General features: G+C 36.9%; 1 protein-coding gene across 3 annotated transcripts in view; it reads right to left on the reverse strand.

The window, feature by feature from the left end:
* cntn5 (contactin 5) overlaps positions 1 to 26,528 on the reverse strand; it is a 185,794-nt gene extending 159,266 nt beyond the window's left edge. For all 3 annotated transcript variants that reach the window (XM_028464797.1, XM_028464796.1, XM_028464795.1), the window contains exon 1: positions 26,153 to 26,528. The gene's annotated coding sequence lies outside the window, so the exon portion shown is untranslated. The remainder of the gene's footprint in view (positions 1 to 26,152) is intronic.
* Between the last annotated feature and the right edge of the window lie 212 nt (positions 26,529 to 26,740).

Raw genomic sequence — 26,740 nt, forward strand, 5'->3', positions numbered from 1 at the left:
AGGAGACCTGAGACAGCTATGGATGGTAGAAGAAAGGATGAACAAAACATACAGAAGAGATAATTGCACGTGAAGAGGTCCATCAAAGTTGAAATAAGACAGCATAAAAAAAGGCTTGGTTGAAGATGCCTGATCGGAGTTCGTTAATTAGAGCAACTTTTCAAAAGATCTGTTCAAAGTGGCAAGACGCCTTTATTAGTTTTAGTAAAAGAGCTCTCCTCACTTATTATGTATGTGTTACATAATTATTTCACTTAGACTTCATGTCAAATGTCACAGTGCAATGCCTTTTGTAATGACATTGGGGCTCAAACATTGTCAGCGCGTGATGTTCTTCACAACCTCTGCACAGTGTGTGGAAATTATAATGTGACGCTTTGTTTTGGTTCAAAACGTTCGTCAAGAAGAACCCTTTTGGTTCCCTGGTTCCTTTTCTGACGAACCAATTGGAATTTGCAATGAGGCCACCTCTACGCAGGGGCAAGAGGGGGCAGTGCCCCCCTCAGATCAAAGATTAGGATTCCTCACTCCATGCTCAGATTTCCTGAGACGCATCTATTACACTCCACAATTTTTGGAGGCTGAAAGCCACTAAAAATTGTAGCCTTAGAGCTACACCAGCAGGAGCTTAGTCTTCAGGTGGGACAAAGAAGTTGGACAGGTCTGAAGGTAGAGGTCTGACTAAGTGCAATCCACTTCTCTAGGTTGGGGTTGGACACATACCTAACAACCCAATACAATGAAGAAAACGCTGTTACTATAAGCACAGGGGAAACAAAGTGCTGGAGCCTGATGTGTACATATGATATCACATTTCTGACTGCTCACTCATACAGTATATGCCTGCCTACAACCGGCCCTGATTTGAAAAGTACTTCTTCTTTCCTCTCCTGAAGGAAATGTGTTGATTTGTACCTTTCTAGATTTTCCCATTTTACTTTTCTTATTATTGTGAAAATGCAATAAAACACTCATTATTGAGAGACTTTATCATTATAAATTTTCTACAGACCGCATGATTTTTTTGCATTGGTAACTTGTCCTCCACTGTTTTATGAGTTGCTGATTACAGTTACCGAAGCATGGTGAATTCATGAATTGTAAAGAAAGTGTTATCTATTTGGGGCAGGGGTCCCCAACCTTTATCGGCTTGCGAGCTACTTCTACGACGGACAACTCTTCGCAATCTACTTTTTTGGGGGAGGTTTTAATTGTAAATAATCAGATTTTTATATTTCAATTATTACAAATTTTAAATAATTTTTCAATATTTGTATAATTTTAAAATACAATAATAATACTGAAGCAGTAACACTTGAGTTAGATTGAAAAAATATTTTCAAAAGAAATATACAGAGTAAAAAAGTAGCATTTCCATTTCATCATGGCAGAACCAAAACTCTCTCTCTTTCTGTGTGCGTGTGTGTGTGTGTGTGTGTGTGTGTGTGTGTGTGTGTGTGTTGGTCTGCAGTTTGTTTATCTCAGATCATCTCACAGTTCTGTTATAGCAGAATTTTATGCACATTATATCAATCCACAAACGCTCCACACACAGCTGCTCACTTCATAAAGACCCTGGTTAAAGAATTGAATCTTTGCACTGAATCAGAACCCACAAATGCCTTTTCTGCATTAACCCAAATCTTGTGAGTTCTCTGAGAGGCTGCTGTTCGTACAACTGAAAGGTAAAATTAGCCGAACTAAACAATGGAAAACACTGAGAAATCAAAGCATCCAGAAGGACTGAGACCACAATAAAAACCATATTTAGCGGTCCCAGTCAGTAGCACACAGAGACTTTCACTATTTGGAGCTCACTTTGTTCTTTAGAAGAACTTCCATGACTTCCACACACGTAGCTTGTCTGATGCTGCTGATAGATAAATGTGCCTGTTGGTGCCGCTGTGTCTTTGGGCTGGAAGAGGGTCTTCTACTGATTATTACAGGTTGTAAATAAATAAATAAGTGCACTAGCACCCACTCAAAAGGAGGTCAGAAACTGAATTGTTAGGCTTAATTTTTAGCATACGTGACCGTAGGGATGTAACGATTCACTCAACTCCCGATACGGTTCGATTCACGATACTGGGTTCACGATACGATTCTCTCACGATTGATTTTACAAAATGGGACTGTAGACAAATGATGACTGAAAAATATTCCTTTATTTTTTTTGGGAAAATACTGTACTACTTTCCTTTAATTTTTCATTGTCAAAAGAATCCCTTGATAAACTATTCAAAACGATAAAATTTAACTAAAAATAAATCTTCAATGAAATAAATAAAGGAATAATACAAATGAAGAAGAAGCCTATTAATTTAAATTTTGGTTCTACAGTAACGTTCCCAAAACTGGTTCTATAATAAACATTGCAAAACTGCATAATAGTTATTTTTCTTTTTAAAAGTGCCACTGAAAATGTATTTTGTGCCTTAACAACTGGACTTTAAAAAAAAAAAAAACAGTCATTGCATTGTATTTGTCAGATATTTGTTTGAACCAGCAGAGGGCGCTGGTAACCCAGTGGTCAGTTGGCATGCAGAAATTCTTGCAGTGAAGCAGAGATGCTATGCGCTAGCAGACAGAGCTAATAGAAAAACGCGACTGACAGATATTCACGTAATATTACAGATATCTTTCGGTGCTAAAGGGGTAAGGGATCATTTATGAACATGTTTAAGAGTAGAAGGCAGCCAGAAAAAAAGTAGTGGCAGATTCCGCCCGCCACCAACACTTCTGAACAAGAGACGGATATATTGCACCCTCTGCTGTTTAAAAAGAAGTACTGCGATTCAATTTTCACAGTATCGATGTGAACCGTGATACCTATGAATCGATTTTTTACTGCCTTACGATTAATCGTTACATCCCTACGTGACCGTTCTCATTCATTTATGAAGACATGCGGTCCACAAACGCGATCGCCAAAAAATGCCTCTGCGATCAACCAGTAAATTCCAATCAACGCGATGGGCACCATTGGTTAAGGTCACTCTGACCAAACAAAAGACTGCCATATTTGGCCATCTTTCATAACATGGACTTTTTGCTGTATTCATGACTTCATCTCAGCCTAAAAAATAAACTCATGAGAAGTTATCCAGAATATTAGTATGTCATCTGTAAAGCCTGTAGGAATAAGTGCAGTAGCTTAAAGGAGTCAAAATCGGGCCTCAAGCCCATCGTTGGACGCTTGTGCTCACTGAATCAGATACTTGTCACGAGCGTCGAAGAAAGCGTGTCCAGCGCGTCGAGGGGAGGGGCTTCTCTGTTGCCGGTGGTGTTCATACAATGGATGATATTGTGGCGATCAGTTCATAATTCACCCAGTGACTGTGAAGTGGTGGGGAACATTATTGTGCTGAGAAGGCGGTGATTCCAGTCGGATGTATTTTGGTGTGACTCAGTGTGTGCACTGTGACGTTAGAGGACTATAGAGAAGTGTGGGTGAATGGAGAATAAAGGTTGGTTGAACACGCTGCCTCCGAATCCAGTTTATCGGCTCTACATTATCCAAAGAGTAGCTTGGTTTTTTTTAATAAAAAAAAAAGCCAGACAACGTCGTTGACGAGAGTCGCTCTCAGCGCTACTTCTGTCTCTCCCGGGCCCAGTTTGACGACCTGCTGACCCGCATCAGTGCTTGCATCTCCTACCAGGACACCAACTACAGGCACTCTATGCCAGCAGAAGAGCACCTGCCCATCTGTCTCCGGTGAGTGTTTTTTCTTCATTATTCTGAATTCATCAAGGTTGGGGAAAGCTCATGATTGGTCAACGCGCCACGATATGCGTCGGCCGCATTGGAGCCGCCGGACGCACGTCAAAAGGTTTAAATCTCAAAACGCACAGCGTCCACCACGCTCCTAGAAGTGCGTCCACCATATATTGTGTATGTACACCTGACGCTTTTGACGCTTTGAACATGCCATAAAATGATAGAGACAAAAAACTAACATCCACTAGTGTATAGAAATGAATAAGCTGGTTCTCGATTCTTCATATACATTTTCATAAAAGAGGAAATGCATCTTAAGTTGTCACACAGACCAACAGATATAGTTTAATACCAGAAGATTCAGGTATTCCCCATTATAAATGTTTGACATTTTATTGTGACTTTTGAAAAATTGAAAAATGATTGAAAACAATCGGTCAATGTTGGCTTTTATTACCACAAAATCCAGTGTGAAGATAAATGTGCCTTTTTTTTTAAGGAGTGTAAAGGTATATTTCAGGGTAGACAGCTATGACATTTTAGCACTTTGACATATGCAAGATATTGTTCACTAGTTTGGTGTGCTGGTGTCCAAATACAAGAAGATTGTGCTCACCGTGTGGTGATTTGTACGGCAATAGTCGCTCCCCTCGCAGTAAAGCAATACTTCTTTATGTTGACTTTAGTCATTGTGAAATATACTGCTGGATAACGATGGAGTGTAAGTCAATATGATGTATTAATGTGTTTATTTTTTAAGAACAAGAGAAAACAAAGAAGCAAAATAAACCAAAATTTTCTTTCTATGCGGAACGCTACCAATAGGTTGGCACCTGTCCGCGACCCTGTGATTGGAGACCACTTTATTGTGTAATACTAATAGAAATTAATCTGGATGTTTATTTTATGTCATTGTGCATAAATGTAGTCTAAAGCAATTCCAATGATCATGTGATCGTTTGATGGTTATTGACAAAATTTTAACCAAAGAAAGCCATCACTCCATGGAAGCTTCCATTACATTTTGGAGGGGATCCAGATCAATATACTGATCATGAATCAGTTTAAAAAAACAAAACAGTTTTAACATTGGTGAAGTAAAAAAATAAAAATAAAAAATCATATCTTGGTTCGTGATTGACGGATCTTTATGAAATTTGACTCAGTCTGGTTGGTTCATCACTTACCCCTCAAAGTTTCATCTGCATCAGATTTGGACTGTACATTTTATCACAATTTTAAAAAGAAAAATGTGTTGCCCTGTCATATATTCTAAACTACTTAATGGAGAACGGAAATGTATTCCAATCCTTTAAATTGTGAATGATCATGGTACCATGAGCAGGATTATGGTCCAGATTAGTATCTGGAAAAGAAGATATTTGGAGCTTGGTGGAGTTTTGTCACCAACTGATGTATATTCATCACAATCAAAAATAATAATGTCTTGTTTTTAGGTTATTTTCAATGAAGCATGCAATGATAAACCAGCAGAATAAAGCAATGGCATCGCTGTTTTTTTAAATCCAAAACAGAAATAGTGTTGAACTATAGCGTCCCTTGTTGCACGTCCTGTTTGTTGGTTCTGGTTCTGGCAGAATGCAGGAGGTGGGTCAGGGTCTCCTAAGGCTTGATGAGAGCTGGTTATCCAGATTTGGTGATCCTGAAAAGTTTCTATCTGGCTCAGACTGAACCAATCCGATGTTGATTTGAAAAACAACATTGGTTACCAAATCCAACGTTATTGACAATAACGTTGGATTTGGTATTGACGTTATTGACAATAACGTTGGATTTCTATCATTGAAGCATCATGGGCAATAACTTATTATTGAGGTGGCCAACAAAGATCAATTAGGGGTGCTTAATATTGTCTTCCGTATCCATCACCACATGTTATTTTAGCATAAACTATTGAATATTATGTTAAGGTTTGCTCTTATTCAGACAACTTTTTTCAGGAAATGTACTTTGATCTCCTAACATGTTTTGACAGTCAACAGCCTGACAGAACTGTCAAGTTGGCCACAACCAGAAAGAACTCATAAGGACACATCAAAGGGATAAGCAAACGTCTCTGAGGAAGACTGGCAGTCGAACAATTTACGGAGATCAAAGTACATTTCCTGAAAATGTCAGGAGATCAAAGTAAAGTCAGGGGATCAAAGTAAAGTCAGGAGATCAAAATACATTTCCGGAGAAAAAAAATGTCTGAATAAAATAAAACCAAAACATATTATTCTAAAAGAAGACAAAAATAACTTGCTGCAATTATAAACTGTTGAGTAAAAGCAGTAAAAGAAAATAAACTGTGTATAAACTGGATATATGTAGTCTACTCCTCATCCTTGAATTTCCATTTGCCATTAATCTTGATGACAATGGGATGAGGGGGCAGCCAACCCTTACTATCACACAAGAGACTCATTTTAGCCTTGAATACATAAATGAGCACACTCAGTTGTGACATACAGAAAGAAAAGAAAAAAAAAACACCACACACTGTGGAAATCGTATGCTTTTAGAAAACCCATCTAAGAAAAATTAGCAAAAAATGCATGTGGTTAATCACTGTCTGCTTTGTTGCTATTCCCATAGTCTTGGACAATAAAAGTCAGTAAAAATAAAATCAGCGATGACCTTAAAATTGTCCTTAAACTGAAATTGTGTGAAATAATTTGGGGGGAAATGACAGAATTTTGGAGAAATTGAAAGTTCTTTCAAGGATTTGCGATTAAAAGTGACTGCTATCATAAGATAAAAAGAAAAATATTTTAGAATTTCATTCAATTTGTGCATTTGGAGGGGCTGAGATATCTACAGCTGAATTGGCCAATAATTCACTTAATGATTCATTGAGGTGGTTGAACACAGACATAAACATTGAAGAACAGTCATGTGGAGACAGGGTCATCTATAAGGGGAAATAAAGGGGAGAGATTTTTGGGGTCCATCCATAAATTCAGCAAAATAATGATCCATTGTTCTATGAATCTGTAATAACCACATTTATTTATTTATCTGAATAACTCACTGTTATCCAGGAAGTTTATTATTAATCCACCATCGTTTATATTCATCTTAAAGATGTAAATCCTTGTTTTAATCAGAAATAAAAGGGTAAAAAGTGACCAAAAATGGTAGATTTTAAAAACCAAAAAAAATTGCTTAAAATTTGCAAATTAGAGTGGCCAAAAACGGACAGAAGAAGTAGTGAAAAGGGTTGAAAGTGTCAATATTGGCTCAAAAATGGCAGACATTGGAGGAGCGGGGGTTAAGGTATTTTAATTTAAAGACAAAGGAACAATTAGTTTAAACTGGCAAATAATGGACATGACAAATTGTGAATGTGGTTAAATTGGCAAAAAAAAAAATAAGAATGAAATATGATAAAAAGAGGTCAGAAGAGACAATAACCAACATATGCAACATTAGGTGGAAAAGTGGTGGAAAAAGTTTATAAGTGCCAAAAATGTTGTAAAAGTGGAAAAAAAAAATACAGAAAAGGCATTGAAATTTGATGAAATGGTAGAAATGAGAGTAATGCCGCAAAAATGCATTTATAGGAGCAATAATATGGCAAGAAAAAGTGATCAAAATAGGTAAAAATATGGTCGGTGAAATGGGGTTTTAAAAACCACAGGAATTGGTTAAAAAGTGCAAATTAGAGTGGCCAAAAACAGTCAATGTGTCAATATTGAAACAATTAGTTGAAACAATTAGTTTAAACTAGCAAATAATGGGCATGGCCAATCGTGAATGTGGTTAAATTGGCAAAAAATAAGCATGAAAGATGTTGAAATGAGGTTAAAAGTGAGAATAATATATGCAACATTAGGTGGAAAAGTGTTGGAAAGAGTTTATAAGTGTTGAAAATGTCTTGAAAGTGGGAAAAATGTGCAGAAATGAGATGGAGAAGTGGCAGAAAATAGAGTAATGCAGCAGAAATGCATTAAAAGGAGCAAGAAAAATTGATCAAAGTGGGTTAAAATATGGAATGTTTGGTGTAGTTGCATGAAAAATGGTTAAAAAAAAATAAGCAAAAATGGGCTCAAAATATTCAGTTTCTGGTGACCCCATCCCAGTGTGTCGGAGAGGGTCATGACCCCAAGGTTGAGAACCCATGTTCTATACAACTATACACTTTTCCACAGTTCCAGTTAAATCTTGCCAACATAAACTTATTGTGGAGCGCACACAAATAACTGACATTTCTTCCAGCTCATTTGGAAGATGCTTTTGTTGCCATGACGAGTCACAAAGGTCACTATGTTTCTATGCTGATCTTTTTACACCGTTATTAACAACCGCTGTCAACAGGCTTGAAAGCTGATGAGAGGCAGCAGCAGCAGCAACAGCAGCAGCAGCATCAGCTGAGGCCTTGAGTGTCTCCTTTCTTTGAGATCTTAAATCATTACTTTAATATATGAATGGATTAACAAAAATCTAATCCAATAAAGCTCTGGCTTTGAAGCTCGATTAATTAAATTACAGAGATCCTGTAGATGAATGTGGGCTCTCCGTCAGTGGTCCGTGTGCAGCAGATGGTTGGCGTTCCTGATTAATTACACACATCCAGTTGCTGACCAATTGGAAGCTGATTAACTGTTTGAGTTCCAGATGAGATTCCTGCTCCATCAATATTTGCAGCTGTGCTCGAAATCAAAGCGAAATCAAATGTTGTTATGGTTACCTTTTAATATAAAACAGAGCAAAAACAAAAATAAATAAATAAATAAATCCTGTCACTTCTACAATTAAAACTGTTTTATATGATCGCACACATTTTTTAATTTAACAGACTGCTGCAGAAACATCATGCTAACATCTAATATCAAGGAAATCCTGCATTTGCTACTTAATTGCAGCTGAGGAGAAAAAACAGCTTTCAACTGACTGACTTTCAACCCAAAGCCTAATGAGGCTTCACATCATCCTCAACCTTCACATTTGTTAAAGCAAACAATTTGTAGTCTATTTTTTTCTTTTTATATTATTCTGTTTGACGATTTTCTCCTGTTTGTTTTATGTCAACTATCCAAGTGAGGATTTGGATAGTGCCATTGATGTCATTTTTATAAAACCTGTTTTATTTTATTTTTTTAAATCTTATTATTTGATATTAAAGCTAATATCTGGAGTTTCTGAGAAATCTGTTTATGTATGATTCTTTTGAAAATACCTAACTAGTCTTTAACTATGGTCTATACTGCCGGTGGTCATTCATATACATTCATGTATATAAGTCCCTCCTTCATCCTATAGACCCCTATACTAGGGCTGGGCGATATATCGAATATACTCGATATATCGCAGCTTGTAGTCTGTGCGGTGTTGAAAATGACCATACCGTTAAACTCGCGGACTTTTTTTTTTTTTTTTAATATCTTAGTGGCATTATGCACAAAAGGTGCACTTAAATTTAGTGTTGTTTTGAAATGTCAGCTTAATGACAACATGCACAAAAGGGCACTATTTGTTTTAAAATATTGTAGTGGCATGTACAAAAAGTGCACTTTAATTTTGTGTTTTGAAATGCCATGTGAGTTGCATCCTGCACTAATGTCTTGTTTTGAAATGTCTCTGTGACAATTTTGCACAGAACGTGCACTTTCTGTTGACAATTTTATGTTTGAGCCACTCACGGTTTAATAAATACAGTTATGTCAACTTTGACTTAGTTGTGATATCCCCTTTTTTGCATGAAAGTTTAAAATTGGCATATATTAATGCAGTATGACCAAGAATGTTTTAATGTAGACATATAGAATCATCATACTGGTGTGATTTTGTGCATCAAAGTGTTAATTCAAGGGTAATGCAAAATATCGAGATATATATCGTGTATCGTGACATGGCCTAAAAATATCGCGGTATTTATAAAAGGCCATATCGCCCAGCCCTACCCTATACAAATGTAAACGATCTCTGACTGCACCCAGCCAATAGGCTTTGACTTCCTGTTTTTGAGACTGTCAATCAAAGTGAATATGGAACTGTGCACGGAAACAACAGCAAACAGGTAAATATGATTTTGGCTCTCACCTGACCCATAGACCTATATCAATGTGACCTGATGCGACCTTGTTGTGTTCCGCGATGCGCATGCAGAAAAGTAGAGGCGTGGCTTCTGGTAGATTGGGAGAGGCAGGGGGAGGAAGTGAGGCAGTTTAGGGCGGGACATCGAGACGTTTCTCAGAAACTACGGATAGCAGCTTTAAGGGGTGGGACATGTGGGCAAAATGCTAAAGCTAACGTTTTGTTTCGCAAGTAGGGCGGTCATTTTGATAAGATCAATATTGATCTTGGAAATATAACCTATTTTTGGTATTCAATACTCTGCACAATTTTCAGCATTAAATTTATAAGGTTTTTAAAGAGGTTATTAGCATAATGATACTGAAAATACATAAAAACATTAAAACTCAAAAACAACAACAAAAATGTACAACAATACACAAAAAACACACAAAACAGCAGCAATAACAGACAAATCCCTTTGTTATCTCCTGTATTAATGCATTCATTCATCATTCTAAAGCTTGGATCATTGAACATTTTTACGACTCCCGCTACGATAGAAGTTGCCCATCTGGGCCTTAAAGGAAGAGTTCTCCACAGACTGAGTAATATTTACATATTGTTCAGTAGACTGTGATTTAAGTCAATGAAAACAACAATAGAAGAAAAAATACTTACCTAAATGAGAGCTTAAACTACATCTAATTTTACATTTACTGTCAAAATTAATTGTTAAATGACGTGCTAGTCAGTGTTTGACTTATCGTTGCAAAGGGTTAGTGAAGTGAAAATGAAGTATTTGTGGAGACAGAGCAGTGAGTGGTGACGGTGGGGAGCAGCCGGAGGATGGAGTGTTTTTCACTCGGCAGCTCCTGATTTTATGTGACAGTAAAGGACCTTATCTACCGTGGCAATGATGAAGCACAACAGTCTTTGATTTTTTTTTTTTTTTTTTTTTATCTTCCACAACGTTTAACAATCTCATCCTTTTAACAGATTAGTGAGATGAAGGTGTAAAAATTGGCTGGGGAGTTTCAGGGGAGTCAAACCCAGGATCTGCATCATGGTGATAGGAAAAAGACCTTTGAAAATGATTTTTGTCTTTCTTTTGACATTTGTTTATATAATGCTGATAAGAACTTGGGTTTAATGACTTTGAGAAATGGGAAAAGGGTAAAACTGAAAGCCTTTTTCATTCAGTGCAGTAGAGATGTAACGATTCACTCAACTCCCGATACGGTTCGATTCACGATACTGGGTTCACGATACGATTCTCTCGTGATTTATTTTACAAAATGGGACTGTAGACAAATGATGACTGAAAAATATTCCTTTGTTTTTTCAGAAAAAAAACTAGAAAATACTGTACTACTTTCCTTTTATTTTTCATTGTCAAAAGAATCCCTTGATCAACTATTCAAAACAATGCAATTTAACTAAAAATAAATCTTTAATGAAATAAATAAAGGAATAATACAAATGAAGAAGAAGCCTATTAATTTAAATTCTGGTTCTATAGTAAACAATGCAAAACTGCATAATAGTTCTTTTTCTTTTTAAAAGTGCAACTGAAAATGTATTTTGTGCCTTAACAATTGGACTTTAAAAAAACCAGTCATTGCACTGTATTTACAACAGATCTTTGTTTTGACCAGCAGAGGGCGCTGGTAACCCAGTGGTCGGTTAGCATACAGCTATTCTTGCAGTGAAGAAGAGATGCTATGCTAGCAGACAGTCAGGTTTTTCTATTAGCTCTGTTACAGATATTCACGTAATATTACAGATCTTCTTTCGGTGCTAAAGGGGCGAGGAATCATTTATGAACATGTTTAAGAGTAGTAGACGATTCCGCCCGCCGCCTACGCTTCTGGACAAGAGAAGAATAAATAGATAGCGATAGATAGCGATTCAATTTTCAGAGCATCGATATGAACCGTGATACCTATGAATCGATTTTTAACTGTCTTACGATTAATCGTTACATCCCTACAGTGCAGTGTTTTCTCCATGTTGTGGGACAGGTAACCCCCAAAAACACTTCACTTCAGTGGCATCTTTAATCTTCCTGGCATTATAAGGGAAGTTAGAAGCAAAGAGGGGCAGGAATAATAATAATTCTTTTTTTAATAGTAAAGTAAAAAAATTTTTTTCAACTTTAAAAAACAAGTCACGCTGCTAAAAAACAATTTTTTTGACAATTTTAGCAATTAAACTATATATGTTTCTAATTAAATTCTGTTAGTTATACTGTCCTTTGCCCTCCGATTAAAATTAACAGATTTTACATACATTTTCAAGTCAGATGCTTTTATACTGCATATGTAGTTCATAGTGCTGTGGATTATATATTACATCATTATAGCTACACATTCATGCCAAAACATTTATTTTTTCATATTTTGTGGCATATTAAGTTGCAATTCAGAATTTAAATGTATACAGTTTTCTTTATTTTTTTTGTGGTGTATTCAGTTACACTGTACTTTAAATGTATCAAGTTGTGTATATCTCTAAATCTTGTGACATTCATTTGCGCTTTATAATTTGTGTACTTTTTAGTTTTAGTTTAACATATATTCCAATTTCAAAAAAGAAATGTAAACTCAATTGCGCAATTGTGTTGAGAATTGTCTTGTTTTCTTTGTTTCTTATGATATTCTGTTTATAAGTTCAAAACAAATAAAAAAAATCTAATCTAATCTAATCCAAAGCATTTATTTTTGGCAGTGGTTATCCGTACGGTTGCCGTATCAATATACCGACATTCTATCAGTACACAGCGCCCCTATTTGGCAAGTTTGGGTCATGTGACTAAGACTAAACCTTACCCTAAACCTAACCCTAAAAACTGTTGAGATATAGGGTTATAACCTAACCCTAAACCTAACCCTAACCCTAAGACACTACGTACATGTACTTCGGTAACAGTACCAATAGCACCGGGGGTTGTGTGTACGGCAACTGTACAAATAGACACTATTTTTATGTTCCCCCCAGGAATTGCTCTCTAAAATTATACAGTTTTAATGTTCTCCAAAATAATAAAGATGGATTTTCACAGCTGGATAAAGACACAGTGTAGGCCTCATAGATCAATACATCGAAGATCATTACCTCGAAAGAAAGAAGTAAAAAGTGGAAATTGCCGCTCAAAAGTTTGTTTTGATCACCACCAACCACCAACACTCTCTTATTGACATTGTTAAAAAAGTTTCATGCATTGCATTGTGGGATGTGGAGTCCCTTAAACAGATGCATAGAAGTGTTTTTGCTTCATTCTTACCGTGATTTCTCATGTTTCTTCACTCGATAAGGAGGACAGTGATTGGTTTGACACCATTTTTGTTGTAGTTTCTTCCCGGTATTCCCTGTAATATCACCTCACTCCATAAACATCCGCAATTGTTTTGCCACAATTTTTAGTGAAAACACCAGAAATGTGTTGGAAAGTCACTTTGGTTGAGTTTTTGGGGCAAACATCTTTCAGTTTTTGACCAAATGATCTTTGATTTATTGATCTATGAGACGTACACTATCATACGCTGATGTATCTTTGCCTTTTCCGCTGCAGAAAATGTCTTTTCATGGATTGTTGACCAGAAACCATCACTGGTTCTCAAGTAAAAAGTGTCTTTTGGTTTAAAATGTTGTTGTAAAGCACATGTGTCAAACTCAAGGCCCGGGAGCCAAATCCGGTCCTTTAAAACTCCCAATTCGGCCCGCAGAAGAAAGTAAAAATGACAGAGAAAACATGACTATAACTAATTCAGATACAGATATCTCAGTACCTCCAAATACACAAATCCAATAAAACTGTACAATTCTTTTTAGAGGGGTTTAAAGTTTCCCCATTGTCAAGTTTTGTAAGTACTTCCAATATACTACAATTTTCCATCAAATTATTCCCCAGAATTACATGCAAATTTGTCACAAAATCAAGGAAATTTAAGATCTTGCAGGGACTGATATCTGTCACTAATTACTTGGATATTGTTGGGGCCTTACATACTTTAAAGAGTAACTAAACCCCTGCTTTCTCCTGACCTGCCACTAGGGGGAAATTTCAAAAAATGGCTTGATTATGGGCAGGGCTCCTGGAGCAGTAAGACACGCCCACTCAGGCAGACGGTCAATGCTGTGCTCAGAGACAGACTGTAATACACACAATAATGTGTCTGTACACACACAGCTGAGATTGGTCACTACAACCACAGGCACACACAATCAGGACGTGAAGCTAACACACAGCCCCACAGCCCTGCTCTCCCACCACCTCACGCACACAGCGATAAGACATACACACACATCCGCAACACACAGAGACAGGCGGGAATACACACAATAATGTGTCTGTACACACACAGCTGAGATTGGTCACTACAACCACAGGCACACACAATCAGGACGTGAAGCTAACACACAGCCCCACAGCCCTGCTCTCCCACCACCTCACGCACACAGCGATAAGACATACACACACATCCGCAACACACAGAGACAGGCGGGAATACACACAATAATGTGTCTGTACACACACAGCTGAGATTGGTCACTACAACCACAGGCACACACTATCAGGACGTGAAGCTAACACACAGCCCTACAGCCCTGCTCTCCCACCACCTCACGCACACAGCAAAGACAGATGGGAATACACACACGATGTGTCTGTAAATACACACATAGCTTGATGAACCCTCTGATTAGCGCAGAATCTGCTCTTTATAGAAGCACAGGGTCAAAAACATCACCGCTGCAGTGGGCTGTTTCACACGAAACACAGTGGAGTTCCTCATTCAATCTGTCAATCAATGCTCACTGAGGACTGTGATTGGTGGAAACCCTCCTCCCTCCTCTCAGCTTTTATAGGAGGGGCGGGGCCAACAGTGAAGGTTGGTGACGCACGATAATCCAAATAATCTGTCTCAGCCAATAGCGCTGAAGTGCTAACGATAGGGCAAAAGAGTGATAAAGTTGCTTGTTTTATCGCCTATAATCTGTGGCCCACTTGAGATGAAGCTGGTCCGTATTTGGCCCCTGAACTAAAATGAGTTTGACACCCATGTTTTGAAGCAAATAACTGGATAATCAGGCTTGTATCATTACACAGGGGTCAACACAGATTTAACACCCATTCGTTTTGTTATACATGCTTTGCTTTGGTGTCCTGCATACAGTACATGCTGTGAACAGCACGCCGTCAGATCTTTAATTCAGTTCAATATGTCTTTGATAGTTTCTAACGGCCTTCGTGGCATACACTGGTACACCTAGGCTACACGTTTGCGTCTCCTCCCTGTGAAACAGCAGGAAGGAAAAGTTGTCAGCGTTTTACATTTAAAAACAACCAACGGTGTTGTTGGAGCCGTCGTTCTAACACCACTAAGTCTCGCATCCTACAGGCTCGTGATGAATAGCCGCGATCCACTCTCATCCCTCCTTTTCTCCCCAGAGATGAAATGTGTACGGTGGAATCTGTCAGATTACAACTGCTCAGCTCTGCCTGTGCAGCACCTCCCAGTGACTCATTCTAAATTTATCCTGTAACCTTCTAAAGAAGACGCATGCATTATGTCACTGCATATATATGTAGACTAGAGCTTAAACACCCTGAATATGGTGAGAAAAATCACTGGAGAACCGACTCTATTAAATTGTGCCAACAATATTTGCATGCAATTTGTGGGAATGAATTCACACACTGTTTTTTTAGTTCATACCACTCGCACTTTCAGCTAAGTCTAAGTGTGTAAAACCTAGCTGTCATTTTAGTTCAACAACAACAACATTTAATGTACAAATATTACATTTATCATTGCTTGCCTGATGCATAAAGTGACAAATCAACATTTGACCGTTCTTCTGTGACGGATGCAAGTGTGAAACTGAGGGTGATTAGTCCGATATCAGCAACAACTAAAAAAAAATTAGTATTAGTTTATATCGGCCAAAAACGCCTAAAATCTTCAAAATAATCACTGATGCATGTTTATTTTTTATTGAATTTATTGAGGTTATTTTTCAGGGTTTTCCACTTTTTTAATCTATATTATTATTATTATTATTATTATTATTATTAGATTTCAGGTGGTTTTTCAGTGTCTTCTACAAATGAAATAAATGAATTAAATAAATTACAATATGTTTATTAATAATTAACCCAATGATTATTAATAAATAAGTCTCTGTTTGAGTAACATCACTTGATCAGGCCTTTTTTATCATTCCACACTGCAAAATAAGCAATTAAAAAAGAGAGGAAAAAAAAAAGACGATATCAGAAATAAACGTGCTGTATGAGGACATCCCTAAAAGAAAGAATACCAATATTTTAATGAATAAGGAAGCCTAAGAAACAAGTTAGAGAAACAAATTGGATAATAAATAATTTTTCTTGGTGTACTTCACAGTTGATTTAAGACACGGATAAAAACTGACCGATGAAGGGTGTAAGAAAAAATTGATTCGGTGATAAATCGTGACATTTCACCGTGCAATTATCGTATCAATCCCAAAAATGTCCAACGAGATCGTGTTTTTTAACCGTTTTTTTTCTTTTTTTAACTGCGCTAACATACAGTATGCATAGCACATAAACTCCGGGTCACAAGGTGTCAGTGAACCACATCAGAACTTATTAAACTACCTCACTCCAATACATTTTAGCAGGAAGTTGATTGCACTTTATTTTCATAAAACATACTGGACACTTTTATAGACATTTTTTAAAGAATTTAACAGAATCAAAATCAGTTCTCGAAGCAAAAGTTTAACTTTTTTGAAAAATTTAACTTGACAGTTTGATAAACATACCACTTGTTTTTGATATTTGTACTTGAATTACAGTTACATTTTACTTTACTTTTAATAAACTATATTTCATACCATTTGTTTTACTTTTAAAGGTGACATTTGTAATTATTGAAATCGTGATATATCACAATGTGTATTGTATTGTTTAGTATCAGCATATATTGTTTCGTGACATGCAAATCATATCGTCTGATTCATGGCAATGCCCACCCCTAGAGGAGATGCTAACAGAAAGCTAGCCTAACACAAGAGGACGGTTACATTTTATGGGCGAATTTAGGCTTGGTACTTGTGATTGATAGTAATTCAACTTCAGTAATTGTAAAAAATGCCTGTTACTGTAATCATAACTGAGTTCTAATTAAACATGTATAACTGAAGACATAGTTGTAATTGAAAACTGAATAAACTAACTATAACAGGCATTATTGTTATTGGGGCATGTCGTGTCGTCTTTCTTTGACAACTTTGCATCAAAAATAGAGCGACAAGCCCACATCAGCTTTGACACATCGTTCATCGTCGTTACTTCTGAACAGCTGCAGACACTTGTCAGGACGCAAAGACTGATTGTGTAACCTGCTGACTACATCACAAGAGTCGGATCAAAGCGGAACAAAACAAGCAAGACGGAGAAAAAAAAATCCATCTGAAACCTTTTCTGGGGAAAGGAACGCCGAGACAACAAACACACCCGACGCGTGATTTGTCGGCGAATGCTTTTGTATGACAACATCCCAGAGACTCAAACCTGTCTGCTCGACTCATACCACATCAAACACGAGTCGTTCATCACTCGTGACAACCGGAGGAGGGTGTGGAAAGTGGGTCTTTGTGACACAGATGCTTCCGAGCAATTACATAAATTAAGTTGTCAGATGGGGTCACTGGGGGGGGGATGTTTGTCTTCTAGGCTCAACTCGACCATCGGTCCTTCGCTCGCTAACAACACAACAGTGCGAGATATAAGATATAGGAAGTGAGCTGGAAAAAGGTCTGCCGCTGTCACCATATTCAACACCTCCTCCAAGGAATTTCTTTAATCCAACAAATGCACGTCAGCCTGAATACGAAGAAAACAACATTCATTTCTTAGATTCTTATTTACAGTACGTTGTTGTTGTTGTTGTGGAGAAAACAAGATGGCACACTGTCAACAATTGGTCAGCACAAGCAACTTGGATTTTCCTCTCATTCCTTTTGTTGATGTTAAATATTATTCATTAACTGTTTCTTTTTGACATACTATAATTATATATCTGTATACTAAATATCCCTATATCCAATCACCCTTATATTAATTATCCAGAGGTGTAAAGCAGGGGTCACCAACCTTTCTGAAGATCTGAGCGACTGTAGGGCTACCAGTTAGAAAAGCACTTCTTAAAGGTGCAGTCTGCAACTCTTATAAAAGTGACTTTTTGTCATATTTCCTAAAGCTGTCCCTATGTAAGGACAGCTTTACATCAAACTAGTAGTGTGATGGCAGATTGCCAGAATGCACCGCGACCGAGCAATAAGAACCAATCAGAGCCAGGATTGTGTTTGATCTGCTGTCTGACAGCTGTTGCTCACAGGCCCCTCCCCTTTTCCGGGGCTGTAGTGCCGTCTTTTTTACAGTGAAAGGTCTGGAGGAGTAGAAGATGGAATTGGTGACTTTTCTGCTTGAAAGGTAGTTACTGCTGCTTGATTTACATTATGATTGATTAGTAATTGTTACACTAGAACTCTGTAGTGGATGCGTTTGTGTGCGCGCAGCAGCCTCTGTGTGAAAAATCGATACTTAACGCCAGCAGATCGATAATCGATCGTGCGAAAAAATATTGTGATATGTCGTCGTATCGAGATATATCGTCACACTCCTAGTTTACTTGCACAAAGTTAGTGGTGCGACACGAGTCCCACTAACACTAGTAGTAGCCAATGTAAGGTACTGAAACAAAAAGAAAGCAGGAAGCTGGAGTTTATCATTTATTTACAAGATGAAATGACGCAACAATGCTATAAAATTTTTGTAGTCGACATAATCGATTGTGTCGACTATTCATTGCAGCCTTATGTCTTTATGGCCAATGTCTTTGCACATTTAGAACGGGGGTCTACTCCAGACCACAGCTGTGTTAGATGAGTGCTTGCTGTCTTATTGACTTGATATTCTTGTTGATTCACGCTCTGTTCATTTAAAATGTGTTAATAAATGATTGATTGATTTCAGCAAAGCAAAACCTCTGACCCTGTCTCTGATGCTTCTCAGGTTTGAACAGCTACAGAGTAATTTCACTCTATTCTAACACTTTTCCTGCTTGTCGTCCCGTAATCGTAGTGAAGCTGTACAGTTTAACACCATCTGACTCCCTGAGAATATATTTGCTCTTCAGGGACATCTCAGTTATATTATGTAAGCTCTGCTAAACATTTTTGTTCACATTTACATTACATTTAACCATGAATCTCCTGCTCCTCTGGGTAAAACGCTCCCCGCGAGACACTTATTTTCATTCTCTCCGTCTCAACAGTACTGATACTTGGTTTTTCCCACGTGTCCCAAAGGCAAGCCTTCACCGGAGTTGTCATCTTCAATTAGAAGCACCCTAATTGCATATCTGTTGGGCTCGTGTCAATCAGTATTTCATTTAAAAATGATGGGACAGCTGTAACTTCGAGACACATTTAATCTGAATCAAGGTTTGCTAATCTACAAATTTGCATTTCATCTCACACCTGCTCCACCGGAGAGGATCAGCACACATTTTAAAAAGCACGCATCGCAAGCAAATAGCTGCTTTGCTTGTGATAAGGATGGAGGGGTAACCTCTGGCTGTGAGGAGGGAGACACAGCTGTGCGCTCCCTCTGACATGGAGGTAAATTCCCTCTTTTTCATTTCTGCATCTACTGATTTTTGGCCACTGACTCCAGCTCTGGGAGAGGCTGCACTTTTAAAATGATTTTCAGAAAATTAAGCGCAGCGGTGGAGTCGACGTCTGTCACAATCGCTTCAGTAGATGAACTTTATACTGTATAATATCTACATTAATGGTATTGAGAATTGCAGGTGATTTGAAGTCACTGGCATGCCTTCAAGTTATAATTCCATCGTTATGTCCCAAACTGGGCCATTTATAATGAACAAGAAAAAGCTTTAGAGCAAAAGTTATGCTTGTACAAATTTGCAGATACTTACAATGTTGGTTACAAAGTATTACTAATAAAAATACACAGAGCTGATGGGTATCTGTCAAGGGTGTAAAAAAATATCTACTTGCGATATTTCACCGTGTGATTATTGTATTGATCCAAAAAATGTCTAAATTTCTTAAAAAAAAAAAAAAAAAAAAAAACAAAAACAAGTTTTGAACAAAGAAAAAAAATGGCCCTAAAGTGTGTGTATTGGTATTACCATCATTGGCTGCTAGGGATGTAACGATTAATCGTAAGGCAGTTAAAAATCGATTCATTTGTATCACGGTTCATAGCGATACTCTGAAAACTGAATCGCAGTACTTTTTTAAACAGCAGAGGGCGCTATATATTTATCCTTCTCTTGTCCTGAAGCGTAGGCAGCGGGCGGAATCGCCTACTACTCTTAAACAGGTTTATAAATGAGTCCTTACCCCTTTAGCGCCGAAAGAATATCTGTAATATTACGTGAATATCTGTAAAAGTCACATTTTTCTATTAGCTCTGTCTGCTAGCGCATAGCATCTCTTCTTCACTGCTAGAAAATCTGCATGCCAACAGACCACTGGGTTACCAGCGCCCTCTGCTGGTCCAAACAAATGATGTAAATACATTGAAATTACAGTCCAATTGTTAAGGCACAAAATACATTTTTAGTTGCACTTTTAAAAAGAAAAGTAACTATTATGCAGTTTTGCATTGTTTACTATAGAACCAGAATTTAAATTAATAGGCTTCTTCTTCATTTGTATTATTCCTTTATTTATTTCATTCAAGATTTATTTTAGTTCAATTGCATTGTTTTGAATAGTTTATCAATGGAATCGTTTGACAATGAAAAATAAAAGGAAAATAGTACAGTATTTTCTCATTTTTCCAGAAAAAAATAAATAAATTTTTTTTCAGTCATCATTTGTCAACAGCCCCATTTTGTAAAATAAATCGTGAGAGAATCGTATCGTGAACCCAGTATCGTGAATCGAATCGGGAGTTGAGTGAATCGTTAGATCCCTATTGGCTGCACTTGATTTTCTTTGAAAAAGATGGTTGGACGAATACGTACAATATGGATTCACGCGTATTAAAGAACGTGATGGGAGTCAGCGTCGTCAATGTTTGACTTGCAACAAAACGATGACAAATAGTCGCACATTAATGCAGGTTACGTGACGTCATCCATCTTTTTCACGCTGTGGAGCTAAACATAATAATAATGAACTTAAATAGTGTTTTTTGGAAGAGACTCAAAAACCATTAGTCATTCAGAGTAATGGTGTGGTGGTAACCTACATTGTAGCCACAGCTGCCCTGGCGCATACTAAAAGGAGTGTGACTGCCATTTTTCGCCTATAGCCCCTCCGACCACCACAAACGTCCATGCACAATTCATAGCCATTCATACGAGGCAATGTGGGTAAAGTACCTTGCCCAAGGACACAACGACAATGACTTGGATAGAGCGAGATTCAAACCCCCAACTCTTTGGTTTTTGGGCGCCCCACTCTACCACTGAGCCATGGGCGGAAAGACGGTTTGTCTCTATAGTTGGTTAACATATACCCTAAACTAGCTAAAGCTAAATTTAAAAGATGGTAGCATACAAAAAAGCTAATAATTGTACAATTGATTATTAGATCAATAACCGATCATTAGTCGACTATAATATACAAAATAGTTGTTAGTTGCAGCCCTAGCCAAGATGAATAATTATTTTCTAGTACAGGCAAAGCTAAAGGAACGCTCGCATGGGGATGGGAAACAAAAACAACACAACGCTAGCTGAATTCAATCAGCTGTTTTGATTTATGGACGACTCAAAACATTAGTTGCAACATTAGTTGTTAGGAAATGTGTTACTAGTGGCAGCACTACTTTAAAGTCCCACAGTTTAGATTTGATTTCAATACACTAAAAAACACAAGCTACAGACTACGATAGTTTAAATGTATGCTTTATTCTACATATTAGGGGCTCCCGCATATTCCGCCTATAGCCAGAAATGCAGTTCAAATAGCCACCTAAATGTGCCCACCTGATCCAAATAATCAGCCACCTGCATAAGCAATATCTGGTGTATTCTTGTTCACAATGACCTGCTGATGTTCAATGGTCAAACAAGGAGGCGTCCCAATGCATTCAGGCATGTAAACATTATAACGTGAGCTGGTTTGAGGACTTCTATAACAAAAGATCTACGGGTCAAATATTACATTGTATGAGAAACACTGTTTTAAGTGCAAGAAAATGAATAAATGTCAGTCAAATGTATGGAAACTTTTAAACTAAAGTGTGGCATTTGACAAAACAGAATAAGTAGTGAACTGGACACACACGCGCGCGCACACGCACAACTTCCTGGCATTGTTAAAAATGCCATTTGTTCAGCCAAATGTTAGAAGTATCCAGCTGACATTTTAACTGCTACTGTTAACATCAGCGCCATTTGTGTCAGCAGGTTTTTCCCAAAGGACTGCCACATTTGTAAGTCATGTATGTCAAATTTATGGCTGCAGTCGACGATAAACCACTTTCTACATTTTTTACAGACCTTTCAAATCTGTGGGAAGATTGAATATTAGGACTTGAAACTGGAAGCTTGACCAGCATAAAGAATAATAATAATAATAATAATAATAATAATAATAATAATAATAATAATAATAATAATAATAATAATAACAATAATAATAATAATAATAATAATAATACAAAAAAAAAAAAAAAAAGTAAAGTGTTGGTTTTTCAAACATTTTTTCCTATGATTTTTTTTGTTTATTTATAACATTTTTATCAAAGCGGATTAGCGTTATTTTCGATGGAGAAAATTATTTTGGGCAAATCAAGAATAAAGTCGGAATGTTGAGATTAAAGTTGAAATTTTGAGAATACAGTTGAAATATAATGCTTTGATTTAGATTTGACTTTAATAGCAAACCTTTGACTTTTATCACAATATTGCATTTTGAGTTAATTTTCAAAATTCCGACTTTAATCTTGTTTTTCACTTTAATCTCAAAATTTTGACTTTAATCGCGGCATTTCGACTTTAATCTTGATTTGCCCAAAATGATTTTATCCATCGAAATTGGCCATAGTCTGCTTCCGTGCATTTGTACAAACTAAACGTCAGAAACTCAAGCGGGGAAAACTCTCCAAATTGATGAATGACTTAATAAATAAAGCCATTTACTGGCCCTGACAGAGCTGGATCAATAGCATCAAAGAGGAGGAGCCGTGAGCCAACTGTCACCACCAGTAGCACTGGAACATGTTCCCATTACACTGCACATCAGCCATGGTCAAGGTACAAATCAATGTGTGTGTGTGTGTGTGTGTGTGTGTGTGTGTGTGTGTGTGTGTGTGTGTGTGTGTGTGTGTGTGTGTGTGTGTGTGTGTGTGTTTGCTAGCTATTGGATCTGTATTTTGAGTACATTTTCAAAAAATTTGCCTTTCATTTTGTTTTTAGAATTTAATCTTGGAATTACAATTGGACCTTATTCTCAACATTTCGGCTTTAATCTCAACATTACATTTTGACTTTGACTTTGTCCTCGATATTTTGACTATTCTCGACATTAATCTCAACATTTCGACTTTATTCCCGATATTACATTTCGACTTTACTCTCGACGTTTCAACTTTATTCTCAATAATTCAACTTTATTCTCAATAATTCAACTTTATTCTCAACATTCCAACTTTAAATTTCAACTTTATTCTCAACATTTCATCTTTAAATTTCGACTTTAATCTTGGAATTACATTTCGACTTCATTCTCAACATTTCGACTTCAATCCCGATATTATATTTCTACTTTACTCTTGACATTTTAATTTTAAACTTTGACTTTATTCTCACCATTTAGACTTTAATCTTGAAATTACATTTCGACTTTATTCTCCACATTACATTTCGACTTTAAATTTCAACTTAATTCTCGACTTGAATCTTAATAATATATTTCAACTTTATTCTCAACATTTTGACTTTAATCTTGATTTGGCCAAAATTGATTGGGATGGATTTCCTCCATCCCAATTGGGTCTAATCTGCACCAAAGAGGAGGAGCCGTGAGCCAAAAACACAAACGCACATCTGTCACCACCAGTAGCACTGGAACATGTTCCCATTACACTGCACATCAGCCATGGTCAAGGGACAAATCAAAGGCTTCAGCTCTGCTAACGTAAAGATGCAGCTCATGCAGTATTACCTGGCCGTGCCCTCACACTCACTCACAGCAGATTCATTCTTTCAATAAACATGAATTCCTTTGAGCTCCAGTCACACAAATCACACCTTTCTGTTTACAGTAAACACATGTTGAAGCTTTTCTTCATCATTACGTCAGGGTCGTTGATTAGGGCTGGGCGATATGGACCAAAACTCTCAATATTTTTTTTTTTTTTTTTTTTTATCAAAATGGCAATATATGAAATAAACTTGATCATTTTAATTCAAATGAAGTCTGATCAAAAAGACAATTATTAACCAACAGCTGCACAATGTGTCACTTTTTACACATATTGTGCAAGTTTTTAAAACAAAACGTATTTTTATATATCTTAAGTTACTAATTACTGGTCAGTTATATTTCCTATTCTGATAAGTACTAATTGTGTATTTCTACAAGTCCAAACATACAGAAGCAATATGATGAAAACTGTATGATTATGAAACAGAGGTGGGATTCAATAAGTCTCTCTTCTTACTCCCTTTTGAGCAGATATATTATTGCAATTATAAGTGTACATGGATCTTATATATTATATTGAACATCTGTGATTGACTCCAACCGAGAAAAAAACCAAAGGTTTTTTGTTACTTTGGTTTTTTTTTTTTTTTGTTTTCTTGTCCCAAATAAATGAAATGAAAATCGATATAGGCGATATTGTAATTTTATATTCTGCCAAAATAGAAAACTCGATATATTGTCCGGTTCTATAACTGATGAATGCCAGAATGGGACATTACCATTAGACTGGGACAAACATCACTTAAAACTTCCTCAAGATGCAAAAAAAAAAAAAAATTGTTAATTTTAACACCATCACAACCTTTGTTTAATTTAAACTGAATTGTTTTCCATTATTAACAAGTGCCCTAAAATGTTTAACGATAATATCGGACAAATTTCCTCAAATTAGGGCTAAGTTTTCTAGTTTGACCATATAGAAAATTACAATATCACCTGTATCGATATATGGTTTTTTTGGGTTTTTTTTTTTTTTTTTTAGCTTATTTTGTATGAAAGTACTCGTTTTAGGAGTCGTTAGATGGATTGCTGATTGTGTCCTAACCCAGATCTACCACTAAACAAGCCACAGTACAGAACTCACTCACACATGCTGTCCCTGAGAAGAGAAAAAAACCACACAAAAAAGGCACATATTGTGCAGCTGTTAAAAAAAATGTGCCTGTGTGGCATTTTGTATCAGAAAATTTAACCCAGAATTATCTTTCTGTTAAGAATTTATTTGAATTAAAATGATTGTTATTTATATTGTACATCACCTTTTTGATAAAAAACACTGAGATATGAGTTTTGGTCTATATTACCCAGCCCTAATTCAAATATTATTTTTTTTTTCATGACTTTCTTGTAATACAAACAGAAGTTTTGTTCATTTTTATCCGACAACACTTATTGTAGGAGTTTCAAGATAATAATGAAAAACAATCTGGATATATCACCCAGCACAGAGTGGAACATCGCCTTTAAACTGGAACAAGCATCACTTAAGGTGCCAAAAAAATAAAACATAAAATCATAATTTGTTCATTTCAACAACATCACAGCCTTAGTTTCATTTAACAAGTGGCCTAATATGTTTAACGACAATATCTGGCAAAACTCCTCAAATTAGAGCTGGGCAATATATTGAGAATCAAGATCAAGTTCGGTGATATAGAAAATTACACTATTGCATATATATATATATTATTTTGTATTAATTGTACTTGTATTAAAGTACTCGTTTTAGGAGTCACTGCTTTCTCTACTTCTCAAAAAAGCATGAAAAGCACATTTAGATAGATTACTGATTGTGTCCTGACCCAGATTTACCACTAAACAAGCCATACTACAGAACTCACTCACATGTGCTGTCCCTGAAAAGAGAAAAAGCCAAAAGTGGCACATATTGTGCAGCTAATTGTTAAAAATTTAACCCAGAATTGTCTTTATTTGATTAAAATTATCGTGATTTATATCGTATATCGCCTTTTTGAGAAAAAAATAAAATAAAAATACTAATATATGAGTTATGGTCCATATCGTCCAGCTCTACCTCAAAAAAAATTATACATTTTTCATGATTTTCTTGTAATATAAACAACTTTTGCTCATTTTTATCCGACAACACTCAGTATTGTAGGAGTTTCAGGATAATAATAAATAACAAAGTGATGTTTGACTTACAGTAAAACAAAAAGTCCCAGCGCGTGCTCCGTCCACGGTGCTGCTGCTGTGTGGTGGCCGCCGGAGCGTCTCTGTCTCCGGACCCGGAGCGGTGAGCAGCTCCGCTCCTAATAACATCCACGGAGGTCCGGGAGCTCGTCTCTGCCTCCGTCTGCGGTAAAGCAGCGCTCACAGCCGGGCATCCTCAGCTCCACACAGCCCTGCTCTGCTCCGCGTCTGTCTATCCTTCCCCTAGGGAGAGCTCGGACGGAGAGCGAGTGAGTGAGTCTGGGATCAGTGGATGGGGATGTGGTTCTGGTCACCTTGTGGTCAGCTCCCAGTGTTGCAGTCTGAGGAAGAGGAGGAGGAGGAAGATGAGGAGAGTCTCTGCAGCTCAGCATCCAGACCCACTACTGAGGAGAAGAGGAAGGAAGCTGCAGGGGTGTGTGTGTGTGTGTGTGTGTGTGTGTGTGTGCGTGTTCATTCACTACAGCAGCGTTTCTCAAATGGGGGTACGTGTTCCACTAGAGGTAACATCATTTTGCACTAGTTTTCAATATCACTTCAATTAACTTGAAAAACTGAAATTATTTTGATACCAATTAATTG

Source organism: Gouania willdenowi, chromosome 13, assembly GCF_900634775.1.
Source record: "Gouania willdenowi chromosome 13, fGouWil2.1, whole genome shotgun sequence".
Taxonomy (NCBI): domain Eukaryota; kingdom Metazoa; phylum Chordata; class Actinopteri; order Blenniiformes; family Gobiesocidae; genus Gouania; species Gouania willdenowi.